Here is a 13,399-nt window from a genome sequence, read left to right as displayed (position 1 = left end):
AAGGGAATGAGAGGAGAGAAAAGGGCAAAGAGAGTGTTCTGGAATTGTTTACGTGGCTCAGAAGTCTGATGGCTAGGATGAGGCTGTTGGAAAGACATTCATGTTCCCTCTCGCGGATGCCATGTCCAGTCTCAGGCTTCAAGTCTCGGTTATGCACCTGGCTGCCCAAAGCAGTAGTGTGATACCTTATAAATCATGTAAAGTAGGTTTACTTTCTTAACTGTAATTTTCCTACACCATTGCAATGAATTTGGACTTGGCCTTATTAAACAACAGAAAACTATTACAGCTTACATTTGGTATAAAGCAGCTTACATTTTTCTATCAGCCAGAAATCATGGCAGGAAACAGATGGCACATTCTGAACAAGTGTTCAAAAAGAGTTCATTAAAGGAATAATGTGCAATGGTGTGGGCTGAGCACAGGGAAGCCAGCACGGGAAGATGCAGGGCCTCAAGGCCAGCAGCAGTGGAGAGCCAGTGCTGTCCAAGACTTGAAGCAGCCCCTGCAATTAGGTCTAGGAGACAGATGGCACCAGCCAGAAGCTGTGGCCTTTAGCAGAGAAATGCAGTGTGCAAGAATGGAGGGTGCTGGGGAACTCACCCTGGCCTTTCTGTCCTTTCATTCTCCAGTCTCCTGGGGAAGCCTCACATTGACCAAAAGGCTGAAGAGCCCATAGAGGCCCTCCATCCACATCAGCTTTCCGGGGGAGTGAGGCCCTGGGTCTGCAGGAGCAAACAGACAAGCTCTAGTCTATATGTGTGTAGCGTATTAAAATAGCCAGAGAATAAATATCCATCTCTATAGATTGAGATAGAGAGAGGGAGATAGTGTATTTTTCAATCTTATTTCATCTTCATGACAACCCTGTAGGATGTTTTTTCAGAAGAGATAACTTGGGCTCTCAGAGGTGAAATCATTGATCCTATTAGAAGTAGTAGCAGAGTGTGGACAGGTATCCAAGATTTTGACCTTACAGATAACAATCCCTGCCTATCTCCCCTCATACACACCTGCCTCACCAGGGTTGACCAGTTCTTCAAGACTAGCTGAAACCTGTATAAATGAGATAACTTCAACAACCCCATCCCTTCTGGCTGCCCAAAGTTGTGTAGGAGTGTTCAACACTACATAACTTAGCAACTATTCATGTATTGACTTTGTATAGTTCTGTGGGTATTGGGCCTTGAACTTCAGAGTCTATTTTCCCAAGACAAGATCAATAGAAGTATCCTTTGGTTGCCAACACCCAACAGCACTTAACACATTCTACCACTTAGCAGATGATCAATAAGTAATGTCCGAATTTAAATAAGCAATGTGAAAAGAAAGGTAGGAATACATTAGGCCATGTAAGAATGGGAGTGTGTGTGTGTGTATGTATGTGTGTGAATGTGCATTGTGTTAGCCAGGGTTTGACACGGGTAAGAAAACTACTTTAGGTGAACAGGATTGAATACAGGGAATCGAGCAGTAACTGGACAGCTAGAAATAAGGCAGTTCCGTTTAGACAACTAATTTCAAAATTGAATTACTCTGAGATCCACAGGTTTGGGAAACTCTTATTACTGATGACACTACAGGGTAGCCTCACACCTCTGAGTGGGAACTAGACACCACAAACCTTCACTGCTGACTGACCTTGCTTCCAGCGGCTACAATGTAGGCAGATGGCCTTTGCCTGCTGCTTGGCAGCTGTGCATACTCAAGTCTCTGGCACAACTTAAGCTGCTTCTAGAATACTAGGTCAAAGGAAGTAGGGGAAGGTAGTTAGGAGCTTCTCCTCCCCTGCAAAATGGAGGGGCACTGGAAGAGGTGGAAGTGGATTCTGTGTCCACAGAGCTCATACAGCACATGATTGCATGTGTTGACAGAGAGCGCCTGTGTGCCACCGTCATTCAGAAATCAGGACAGCGAGGTCATGGCTAGGTATTACAGAGCATCGGTAGGCTTGGCAAGGTTGAGGCAAATTTTCCTGAGTTACTTTCGAATGAGCGTTTTATTCCAGTTGGTGAAAGTTGATGGTGGGCTTCAAGATTAGCCTTGAAGGGAAGCAGATGTCACAGAAAGTGCATACGTAATACAGAGAGATTGTGTGGGGAGGGAAAGGAGCCAGTCTTGCCTTGGTGCCAACATGAGGATGGATGGTAGGTGGGGCTGGGATACCCAGTGTTTTAGGTATAAAAGTATGAGTCTTTTGAGCACCAGCTGCTCATCAGAAGACTCCCTCTCAAGCCCTCTTCAACCACACATACATGCACACACACACACACACACACACACACACACACACACCTGCCATCTTGAACTTTTCTTGATCAACAATGCCCCCTAGTGATACAACACAAACACACCAGTTTTCTGCAGCTTGGCAATTAATTAGCTGTTTGAACTCAACTTTTAACTGATGGGAGAAAACACAACACTAAACCAAGATGATGAGCAAGTTAGAACTGGAACTCGTAATGCTTAGCTCCCAGGGATGGGTGCAGCCCCTACCTCTCCCCCTGATGTACTAGGCAGACTCTGGCCAGTTATGATTACAAGGGTGATTTTCAATGGGTAAGTTTTGGCCCCCCCAAGGCACACACAAAAATGTCTGAAGACAATTTTTTTTTATTTTTGGAGAGGTTTTTGTTTGTTTGTTTGTTTGTTTGTTTTGCTATAGGGAACGTGCACTTGCCAGAAAGACAGAGAGACACAGAGAGATAGAAAGCAAGAAATCATCTCCCAGGGGAGATGGCCACACCAGAATCCTTTCTCCATTCTCCTCTTGGGATTTTGAGCACACATGCACATGTGCCCAGCGTAAGTTTAAGCCACCAGGTCCAGGACTCAAACCGCAGTTGACTACATGGGAGTCCAGCGACATAGCCAATTACACCAGCTGCTGGTCCCGACATTTTTGATTATCGCAACTGGGAAGAGGATGCTATCCGTGTCTAGGGAATAGAGGCTAGAGCTGCTGCTAAGCGTCCTACAGTGCACAGGATGAGAAAGGAGCATCCAGGCCAAGGTATGAAGAGGGCCACAGTTGAGAAATTCTGCCTTAGAGAACAGGCCTGCTCAGGACTGCTCGTCAGGAAGTCAGAGCTTCTAGCTTCCCCATAACTTAAATCCCCTGCATTGATCGCAGTTCTCAAACTTGAGACACCAAGAGAGAGATAGAAAAGGGAAGGATTAGAACTGCTTACCACATACTCAGTAGGATAGCTATCATAAAAACAAAACAAAACCAGAAACTAAGTGTTGGAGAAGTTATAGAGACATTGAAACCCTCACGTACCTCTGGTGAGAATGTAAAATGGTGCAGCCTCTGTGGAAAACAACAGGTTATTTCCTCAAAAGTTAAACACAAAAGGGCAGGAGAAGAGAAAAGGATAGAGAAAGACAGCAAGAGAACAAATAGAGAGGCATGACATTAGTAGAACACAGCTTTGGCTTATTACCTGTTGATGATGACATGTACAGTATTCTCAACTGGATTGGTCTGAGAAGTATTTCAAGTTGGGTAAAGTCTTTCTACAAGCAAAATGAGAAATAGTGACTGTGTAAAAAGAATTTAGAATAATAATAATCATAATCAGGAAAAGTAATGAAAAGCTATTGGATGATGAAAAGGGAATTTTAATGTCTCTGTATTGACTGATCTGCATGGTATTTCTTCTAAAAAAAGAACTGTCATACACGGTAAAGTTATATGTGATTCAATGTGATATAAACAAGATTATGATGATAATAAATTTCTTAAAAAGTTAAACATAAAATTACCACATGGTCCAGCACCCCTTTATATACCCAAAAGAGCTAAAAGTAGGGGCTCGGATACCTGAATGGCAAAAGTCATAGCAGAACTATTCACATTAGCCAAATAACCACCAATAGAGGATGGATAACAAAATGTGGTAGTCACATACAACGGAGTATTATTTAGCTTTAGTAAGTAATCAAATTCTGACCGTGGATGAACCTTGAGCACGTCATGCTAAGTGAGCCAATCACACAAGGACAGATACTATATGATTTCAGGGGCCAAGGGAGAGAGGAATGAGCAGTTGTTTAATGGGCACAGGGTTGCAGCCTGGGAAGATAAAAATGGCGGCTCTGGAAAAGAATAGCAGTGACAGCTATGTAGTCACCACTGTGCCTAAAGCTACTGGAGCCTACACTGCACTTAAAAGTGGCTAGCCTGGTACAAATAATACTATGCATATGTACCATAGTAAGGAAAGCCCCATGGGGCCATCCCTGTAGAACAGTGGTTAAGAGAGCCAGATCCTGCATGGCCAACAGCGCATGTGTGTGCATGCCCAGGATTCCAATGGGATGGAGACGTGGAGCAGAAAGGATTGTGGTGTGACCATGCCCTATAGGGGGTGCTGTCTCCCTTCCTTTCTCTTTCTCATTCTTGCCCTCTATCTCTCTGTTTTTGGTAAATGTGCACGCCCTCTAGCAAAGAAAGAAAACTCCCACAAACCTGGGGTCCTAAGCTCTTTCAGACTAAAGAACAGGCAATATCAACAGGGGCTCCAGCTTGCTAAGATTCTCCAAAAGTGACCACCAAGGCCCAAAAGTATGTTTGCCAGAACTTCTGCCAGGTCATAATATTTTAGCTAAGGCGGTGCCCCGCATGCCCTTGATTGCTCCAGGATTTAACGGGACTGAGGACAGCTGGTGGCACACATGGCCACTCCTCAGCTCACCAAGAGGACATCACTTAAGGCTGACGAGTTCTGGGCAGTAGGGAGCCCTTTTGGCTTTAGTTGCTCAGCCAATAGGACTGCTTTCTGTGGGAAAGAAGATAAGAGAAAGGAGCTGAACAGTTTAGGTGGAATGAGGACATTGCCAAGTCCTCTGGGTCACCCTGATTGTCTGCTATGCCCATCACCTGCCAGCTTTGCTCAAGTTTGGACAAAGCTACATTTCTTCTCTTAGTCCATTTCTCTGTGGCATCCCAAGGGCTACCTGTGTGTATGTGTGTGTGTGTGTGTGTGTGTGTGTGTGTGTATGTGGGAGGATGTTGACCCACCCAGATGAGGGTGTTTACTTAATGCTTTCCTCTAAGCTAGTGACCTCACTGTTTAAAACACAGGATGATGAGTCTAAGGTTATAGGTTCAATTCCAGTAATGAGCAGTGAGCAACATACAGAGAAAACAGGATGGCAATGGGCAAACCATGTGCCCCTAGCCACGCCCAAGCCCTCCAGTAAATAGAAGACTTTGGGCAGCGGTGGGCAGTGTGCAAGCCCTTCAGCACATGGTGTATGGCACAGTCTTTTACCCAAAGGACACTTCAGAGAGCAGCAATTCCTAGAAGTGATATTAGTCATTTCCCAATGACTAGACTCCCAAGCAGTGTGATTTCACCATGCTTTTTTGCTTAAAAAAAATTGTTACAGGGAGCATACACTAACTGGCGAGACAGAGACAGACAGAGAGAGAATGAGAAAGCATCTCCCAGAGGGGATAGCCACACCACAATACCTTTTCTTCCATTCTCCTCTCAGGATTTTGGGTGCACACTCACAAGTGCCTGTCATATTTCTCAGGCCACTGGGTCTGGGACTCGAACTGCACAGTGGCCATGTGGGATCCAGCCACCTAAATCACCATGCCACTCGCTGGCCCTCACCATGCTTTTCATGAAGTTACAGTGGTGTCCATTCTCTAGGCTTTCATTGAGGGGAGTCAGTGACCACAATAGAGACAGGAGCATGGTGAACGGGGTGCTCAGTTAGGGGGGCTAGAGACACCTCTATGACCAGTCCAGTCCCACAGAATCCACAGAACCGCAGGACACCTTCCTGGTGGAGGCTCTGACCACTGCCAGAATTATTCCAGCATTCTCCTTGAACAACCAAGGAAAAGAACTTTCACTGTGCAGCTGGATGTAGGCCTCTGAAGCCGATGGGAATGTCCTACCAGGCCACACTCCAGCCAAGCAGCACGCTGTACATCACCTACTTGGGCAGGGTTTATGACAGTGTGACAAACCACATCTCAAGCTCCTAAGTTTCCTCACAGCACAGCCCCAACCTGGCATTCCGCCTAATAATTCCCAGTTCTGTTGTGTTTTTTGTATATGTTATTTCCCCTAAGAAATCTTCACATTCTCAATCCTTTATTCTATTTCCTCAGTTCGTATCCTTTTTTTATACTTGTGGTTCATTTTTATTTTTTAATTTTGTCACAGGGTGAGGACGCTCACTGAAGAGAGACAGAGAGAAAGAATGTGAGAAAATACCCTCCATGGGGCATGGTCACTTCACAATCCCTCCTCCTATTGGAATGTTGGGCATGCACCCACATGAATCTGGCATGTTTTTCAAGATGCTGGCTGCAGGACTTGAACCACCCAGTTGGCCATGTGAGACCCAGCTGCCTTCATCACACTACTAGCTGGCCCGCTTGCTATTACTTTATGGAGCTGAGTTCATATGGCAAACCATGCTAAAAACGGCTTTTTTCTTTTATGTTGCATTTTCAAATCATGCCACCAGGTGGCGGTGGCACATTCAGCACAGCCTTTGTCATTCTGGTTCTCACCAAGAAATAGCATTTATGGGGCACCTACCTTATCAGGCACTGCAGAGGAGACATTTCACATGATCACATTTTATCCTACAGTGACCCTTGTATTACCGTCTCCATTTTATAGATGATGAGACTGGAACTCGAGGAGGCTAAATCACCGATCCAAGATCCCACCACTCATGAACTACAGAACTAGTTTTGAACCCAGATCTTCTGCTGTATAAGTCCATACTGTTAACATTGCACTTTGCTGTCGGTGGGGACAGGGGGAAGTCTTCTGAAGAGCCCTATCACTGTGTGCTGCCTCTCTTTCTCCTTCTCTTCCCATAGTTTTGTTTTTGTTTTTGTTTGGTTTTTGTTTTTGAGAGGTTTTTGCTATAGGGCGCATGCGCTCGCCAGACAGACAGAGAAACAGAGAGACAGAAAGCGAGAAATCACCCCCCAGGGGGATGGCCACGCCGCAATCCCTTCTCCTCCATTCTCCTCTCGGGATCTTGGGCATGCATGCACATGTGCCCGGTGTGAGTTTAAGCCACTGGGTCTGGGACGTGAACCACGGTGGACTACGTGGGAGTCCAGGGACATAGCCATTACGCTAACTGCTGGTCCCTCTTTCCATAGTTTTTTTATTTTGTTTTTGTTTTTTTTGCATTGTGTGTGTGTGTGTGTGTGTGTGTGTGTATGTGTGTGTGTAGAGAAACATAGGTAACATGAAATCTGCCTCTCTGACCATTTCTAAGTGTACAATTTAGTGGCATTGACCTCTGTTGAAAGTTAAATGCTTTTTAAAAAAATATTATATTTTTGTATTTATGTTTATATTACTCACTGTACATCTTTGTGGGGCATAATGCATTTTTTCAAAGCATGCATACAGTGTGTAATAATCAAACCAAGAATATAAATATATTCATCTTTTTCAACATTGAACATTATGTTGTGCACATTCAATAATAGTTCTACTAGCTAATTTTTTTTTTTTTTTTTTTTTTAGAGAGAGGTTTTTGCTCGAGGGGACGTGCACTCACCAGAAAGAGAAATAAAGAGAGACAGAAAGCGAGAAATCACCACCCGAGAAGATGGCCACACTGCAATCCCTTCTCCTCCATTCTCCTCTCGGGTGCTTGGGCATGCACGTACATGCACCCAGTGTGAGTTTAAGCCACCGGGTCTGGGACTCAAACCACAGTTGACTACATGGGAGTCCAGCGACATAGCCATTACGCCAACTGCTGGTCCCACTATAGCTATTTTTTTTTGGAAGTATATATCGAATTGTCAATGACATTTTTTAACCTATTGTGGTATATTGTTCCATAACATATTCTACTTTTTTATATGCATTCTTGCTCCTGTTAATCATTTTCTCCAAAACCTCCCACCACCATGCTCCTTCTGGTATCTACCATTACTCTCTCTACTTCCATGCTGTTGAGTCCTTCAGTTTCTGCCTTTCAGTGTGGACATTCAGTATATATTAAAGGGAGACGTACAGTATTTGTTTTCATAGTCTGGCTTATTTCACTTAGCACTGTACCTTCAAGGCTCATTCTCTTTGTGTCAAATGACAGAACATCGTTTTCATTGTGACTTCGTATTCCACTGTGTCCATGTGCCACATTTTCTAAATCCAGTTATCAGTTGTTGAACATTTAAGTTGACCCTATATCTTAGCTATTTTGAATAATGCTCAACATGGGTGTGCAAATGTCTCTCTGACAAAATAATCTCCTATCCTTTGGGGAATACCCAGGAGAGGGATTACTGGGTCATAGAGTAGTTTGATATCCTGATTTTTGAGTGAAAATGTGTTACAATTTGTCTTCTAATTAAGGCCCTTCCTTGTTCTGTTTAATCATGGTTGGTCATGATGCAGCCTCACCTTTAGTTACCTCTATAGCCTAAATTATCAAGTGTGATTCAAGGGGTTTAGGAATAACAGATAGAGTTATCACAGGATTTAGAAGGTCCCTCCTTGGAGTTAAGACAATGTCCAGACCTCTATTCAGGTAAGATGAATTATTCACAATGCCTCATCTCTCTGCCAAAATATTGCCTTCTGTGGCTGCTTCTTCTAACACGCCATGGTGTCTCATAGACCAAGGGCATGACACTAAGCGCAGTTCAGAACAATCATGACACTAAGCATAGTTCAAAACAAGGTGGCCAGTGTAGGGGACTATTTTGATCTGTGTCAATCCGTGGGTAAATTTAGAGCATTTAAAGGGAACTCTTCAATGCACATGCCAGGGTAGAATATAAACTTCCATTAGTAGTATTTCTCTCGGCTAACATTTTGAGAGCTTTTGAGTTTGTTTATACTTTTTTTTTTTTTTTGAGAGGTTTTTGCTATAGGGCACATGCACTCGCCAGAAAGAAAGAGAGAGACAGAGAGACAGAAAGCAAGAAATCACTCCCCAGGGGGGATGGCCACGCCACAATCCCTTTTCCTCTGTTCTCCTCTCAGGATCTTGGGCATGCACATACACGCGCTTGGCGTGAGATTAAGCCACTGGGTCTGGGACTAGAACCACGGTCGGCTACGTGGGAGTCCAGTGACATAGTATTATGCCAACTGCTGGTCCCGAGTTTGTTTCTACTTCTTGAAAGCCACTGGAGGACAGGTATTTCATATTATGGCTAATTGTCAAACCGCATGTTTTAACAGTTAAATTAGCTTGGAGTGGGAGTGGCGTCTTCTTCTTTTTTAATTTAAATAATTATTTATTTTATTTATTTTACTTATTTATTATTATTAGTTTGCTATAGTCACCAGAGAGAGACATAGAGACAGAGTGGACAGGGTGAGGGGAGTGAGAAAGCAAGCTGCCAGGTCCAGGACTGGAATTGTGGTCAACCATGTTGAAGTCCAGTTCCTTAACCACCATGCCATCTACTGGCCCCAGAGCAGCATCTTCTGAGGGATGAGGACCTGTAGCTACAGGACTCTTCATTTCAAATGTATGTGGGGTGTTGGAGTACCCGAGGCACTGAAATGAATTAAAAATATATTCTTCTCTCCAAAATGTAAAGGGTATATGTTGAATTACTAGTATTCTTACTGCAAAAAGAACTTTCCAGGTTTATTGTTAAGTTGCAGCACTTTGGCAATTAAAAGTATTTAAAACTCTTTAAGTTCTGGGAAACCTTTTATGGAAGTTGTCAGAATCAAAATGGAGTCACTTGTGTCAACTTATGTTCAAACTCTAACAAAAATAAACAAACAAATGAAGCCCCAGAAGGCCATGAAGTGGGGAGTAGAGGGAGGGGTGCACATCATACCCACATATGCCTGATAAGAACTATCACAAGGACTGCCAGAACCATGACCTTGCACAAAAGCTACCACAACGTGACACAGAAACACTTCCATGAGGACACCTTCCTGAAGACAGCCTGCCTAGCCTTGGATTGATGCCTGTTTAACAATCCTGACAGCCAAGGATAATTGTTCCAAAACAACTTAAATAACTCCTCCTCATTTTTTGTTTTAAAAAACCCATGCCAGACCAACAGGTGGCATAATGGTTTGAGGTACTGAACTCCCATGTGGTAGCCATAGCTTGAGTCCCAGATTGGAGGCTTGAGACTCAGGCCAAGTGCATGTGCATGCATGCCCAGGATCCCAAGGGGAGAATGGCAGAGAAGGAACTGTACTGTGTCCATCTCTACTGGGGAGTGATTTCTCACTTTCTGTCTCTCTCTGTTTCTCTGGTGAGTGCATGCATCCTATAGCAAAATCTCGCACTTTCACAAGTAAATAAATAAAAAGTTAAAAATCTATGCTTTCCTTTACCTCCCTGAATATGCTCTTAGGTTACCAAGGCAAGCATACTCCGATTGCAATGCCCATGCCCAAATAAATATCATTTTATTTTAGATTCTCCTTCTGTCCATGATTCAGAGATTGAGCCTGAAGCTGAAGAAAGTATTGTATATGCGTGATTTTTTAAAATTTACATACAATCATACATCTGAAGTACAGGATGGTTTTTCAAAGCATGCATAGTGTGCAATAATCAAATCAAGGATTTAAACACAGTCATCTTAATTCAACATCGACCATTACATTAGCTTGTGTACATTCAAGAATAGTCCTACTCATCTGATGATTTTTTGGAAGTATATGTTGAATTGTCAGTGACAGTTTTCACTCTGCTGTGATACAACATTTCCATAACTATTCCACTTTTTTACATGCATTCTGGTGCCTGTTCATTGTTTTCTGCTGTGTTTCTCCCTCTTCCCACCCCTCCTACACCCTTACCCCCCCACACACACACCGTGCAGCTTCTGGTATCTACCATTACTCTCTCCACTTCTATTGCCTTTGTGTGTGTTTTTAACTTTCAACAATCAAAACTCAATAAATTTTAATGAATCTTTAAAAGCATCACTATGAAGATGAAAATGGGGAGACATCACCATTGGATCCGTTTAGTACAATTGTGTCTATTCCTGGCTGTGAATGATAATTATTTCATTGGCACCATTGACTGAGTACAGTCTAAAGCGTGGAAAGTGTTGTGTGGGCATGAGCGTAGTCCATGGGTCATGGCGAGACTGGCTTTGTCAAACTCGGATCTGAAAGCGTTGGTCTGTCATGCCAAGTCTTCATGCTCTGTTAGTCAAAGAAATTCATATCAGCTTCACTGATTACATCAGTCTCCCCCTTTAATACCAAGAGCAGATCCATGTAGTAATATCACTCCCAAAAGTAAGTATTACACAGTTGGTGCCAGTAGGAAATGGTAAAATACCTTTCATGAGGCAGATGTTATTAAGATAACAACTGGGCAGGCACTCACCAAAAAGTTGAAAGCCAGGATTACCACCCTCCTCTCCCTCCTTCCTGTGTGACAGCTTTGACAGGAAGTTGACTCTTGCGCCCTCTACACAACTTGTCTTGTCCTAAGAGAGCAGTTGAATCCAAGGGCCCATCATCTGATGAGCTTACTTTGTTTACTTTGTTTACTTCGGTCAAATTGTTTCATGGCAAATGAAGGAGCAAGGTTCACCCAAGGCGTCCTTCCAGACCTCACACCACTCTGTGTTTTTGTGATAATGCAGCAGCACTGTGGAGCCATCTTCCAAACCACATCAGGCAAGTACTCGGTAAAGCTACAAGATTCTTTTTGTAGATAGTCCTCAGTCCGTTTTGTGCAATATTGACATGGGAGGAAAGAGGTAATTACATGTTTTTTGCCTTCCATAGGACCTAACATTGTACCTGTGTGGTGCATAATAAATGCTGTGTTAAATTGCAGGTGGGCTTTGAGTCATATAGCATTATTGAATGTGAATTGATTACAAAATCCCCCACGAGGTGAACAGCTTGAGAAAATGTCTTGTGAAGTTGAAGTTTGGCTGTATGGGGAATCTTACTAATGCAGTGCCCTTGAATTAACAGCTCCCCATTCAAACATGCAAGAGGGAGTTTGAAGGCTAGAGGGGATTTATATTGGTAAAGAAAATTAAATTATTTGAATTTTACTTGGCAATTCCAGAAATATTCCTCCACATATACAGGGGCATGTATAGCCCTGGAAGGTTCTGGCCCTGGCACACCCTGGAACAAGATGAACAGGTAGCACAGTGAGTTCAGGGAAGCAGACAGAGCAGGTGCAGCACTGAGCATGTGCGTATTGAATACCAGGTGTCTGCAAGGTGTTTTGCAAGCTGTAAAAGCCCAGGAAACAGAGGCTCCAAGGCTTCCCCCATTGGTTTCTCAGGTAGACACAAAGATGTGCCACCAGGTGAAGAAAGGACCTACAACCCCGCTGTGGGAGTTGGTCATTAGGTAGCCTCCAGTTGTCAGCAACTTTGGGGTGGCCTCAGCTGTGGGGACACAAAGCCCAGCTACTCCGGGGCAGTTCTCATTCCATTGCTCTCCCTCAATTACCTGGGCTAAGTGAAGCCAGCATCACAGTTTTGCCCCTCCTCTCCTTTCTTTTTACAGGAGGTGCTCCCTAATGGACATGTGAACCCCAGACCCCATCTCAGCATCTGCTTCCAGAGAACCCTGCCTGGAGCAGACACACTCCCTACAATAGCAACTTAGAGTGATCCTAAAATTATATCTCCCCTTAACAGCATTCCAGGGGGAACGAGAGTTTCACCGCTGAGATGTGAAGAGAATGCAGACTCCAATCACACAATGGAAGTCTTTTTAGATAGTCCATTTTGGGTACTGTCCCCAACTTCCTGTGTGTAGACACTGATATAAGGGGGAGAAAAGGCCACAGATCTATATTTTTAAATGACACTTGATCATTGAGAAGAACTTCACTGTAGATGGGAAAGTGGAGGATGAGGGCTCATTACCTGGATTAGTCCCTTAATGTTTCTTAAGCAGAAATAACTGAGACTGGATGAGATATAAAGAGAGGTTTATTTGGTTCATGATTCTGGTGGTAGAAAGTCCAGTGGCAGTCTCCAGTGCTACATCACAACATGGTTTACAGAGACAGAGAAGGGGATAGGCAATACAAAGAGAAAGCAAACAGAATCCCCCCCTTCCTCTGTGTGTCCCTCCCATGCCCCCAGCCAATAGATGGGCCCTCCCACTAGGCCTGACCTCTTCTAGGTTCATCACCTTCCAAAGTCATCACACTGGAGACCAAGACTCCAGAACATGAAACTGGAGAACTAGCCATTGTCTGAACCAGAGCACTATCAAAGGAAGGAAATCATACCAATTATTTATACCCAAAAGACCAGCTTATAGGAGCTTAAACCAAGATCCCCTCTAAGGCTGTCCTGCAGTGGGCAGAGGGAAGCATTCTCTGTGTTCTGAAAGGGAATATCTCGTAATGTCCTAAGTGGATATTCTAGCAAACATCACAAAAGCTATTTGGAAAGAGT

This window comes from Tupaia chinensis, unplaced genomic scaffold (assembly GCF_000334495.1).
Source record: "Tupaia chinensis unplaced genomic scaffold, TupChi_1.0 Scaffold000140_1, whole genome shotgun sequence".
Lineage (NCBI taxonomy): Eukaryota > Metazoa > Chordata > Mammalia > Scandentia > Tupaiidae > Tupaia > Tupaia belangeri.
Note: the sequence above shows the minus strand (reverse complement) of the source record.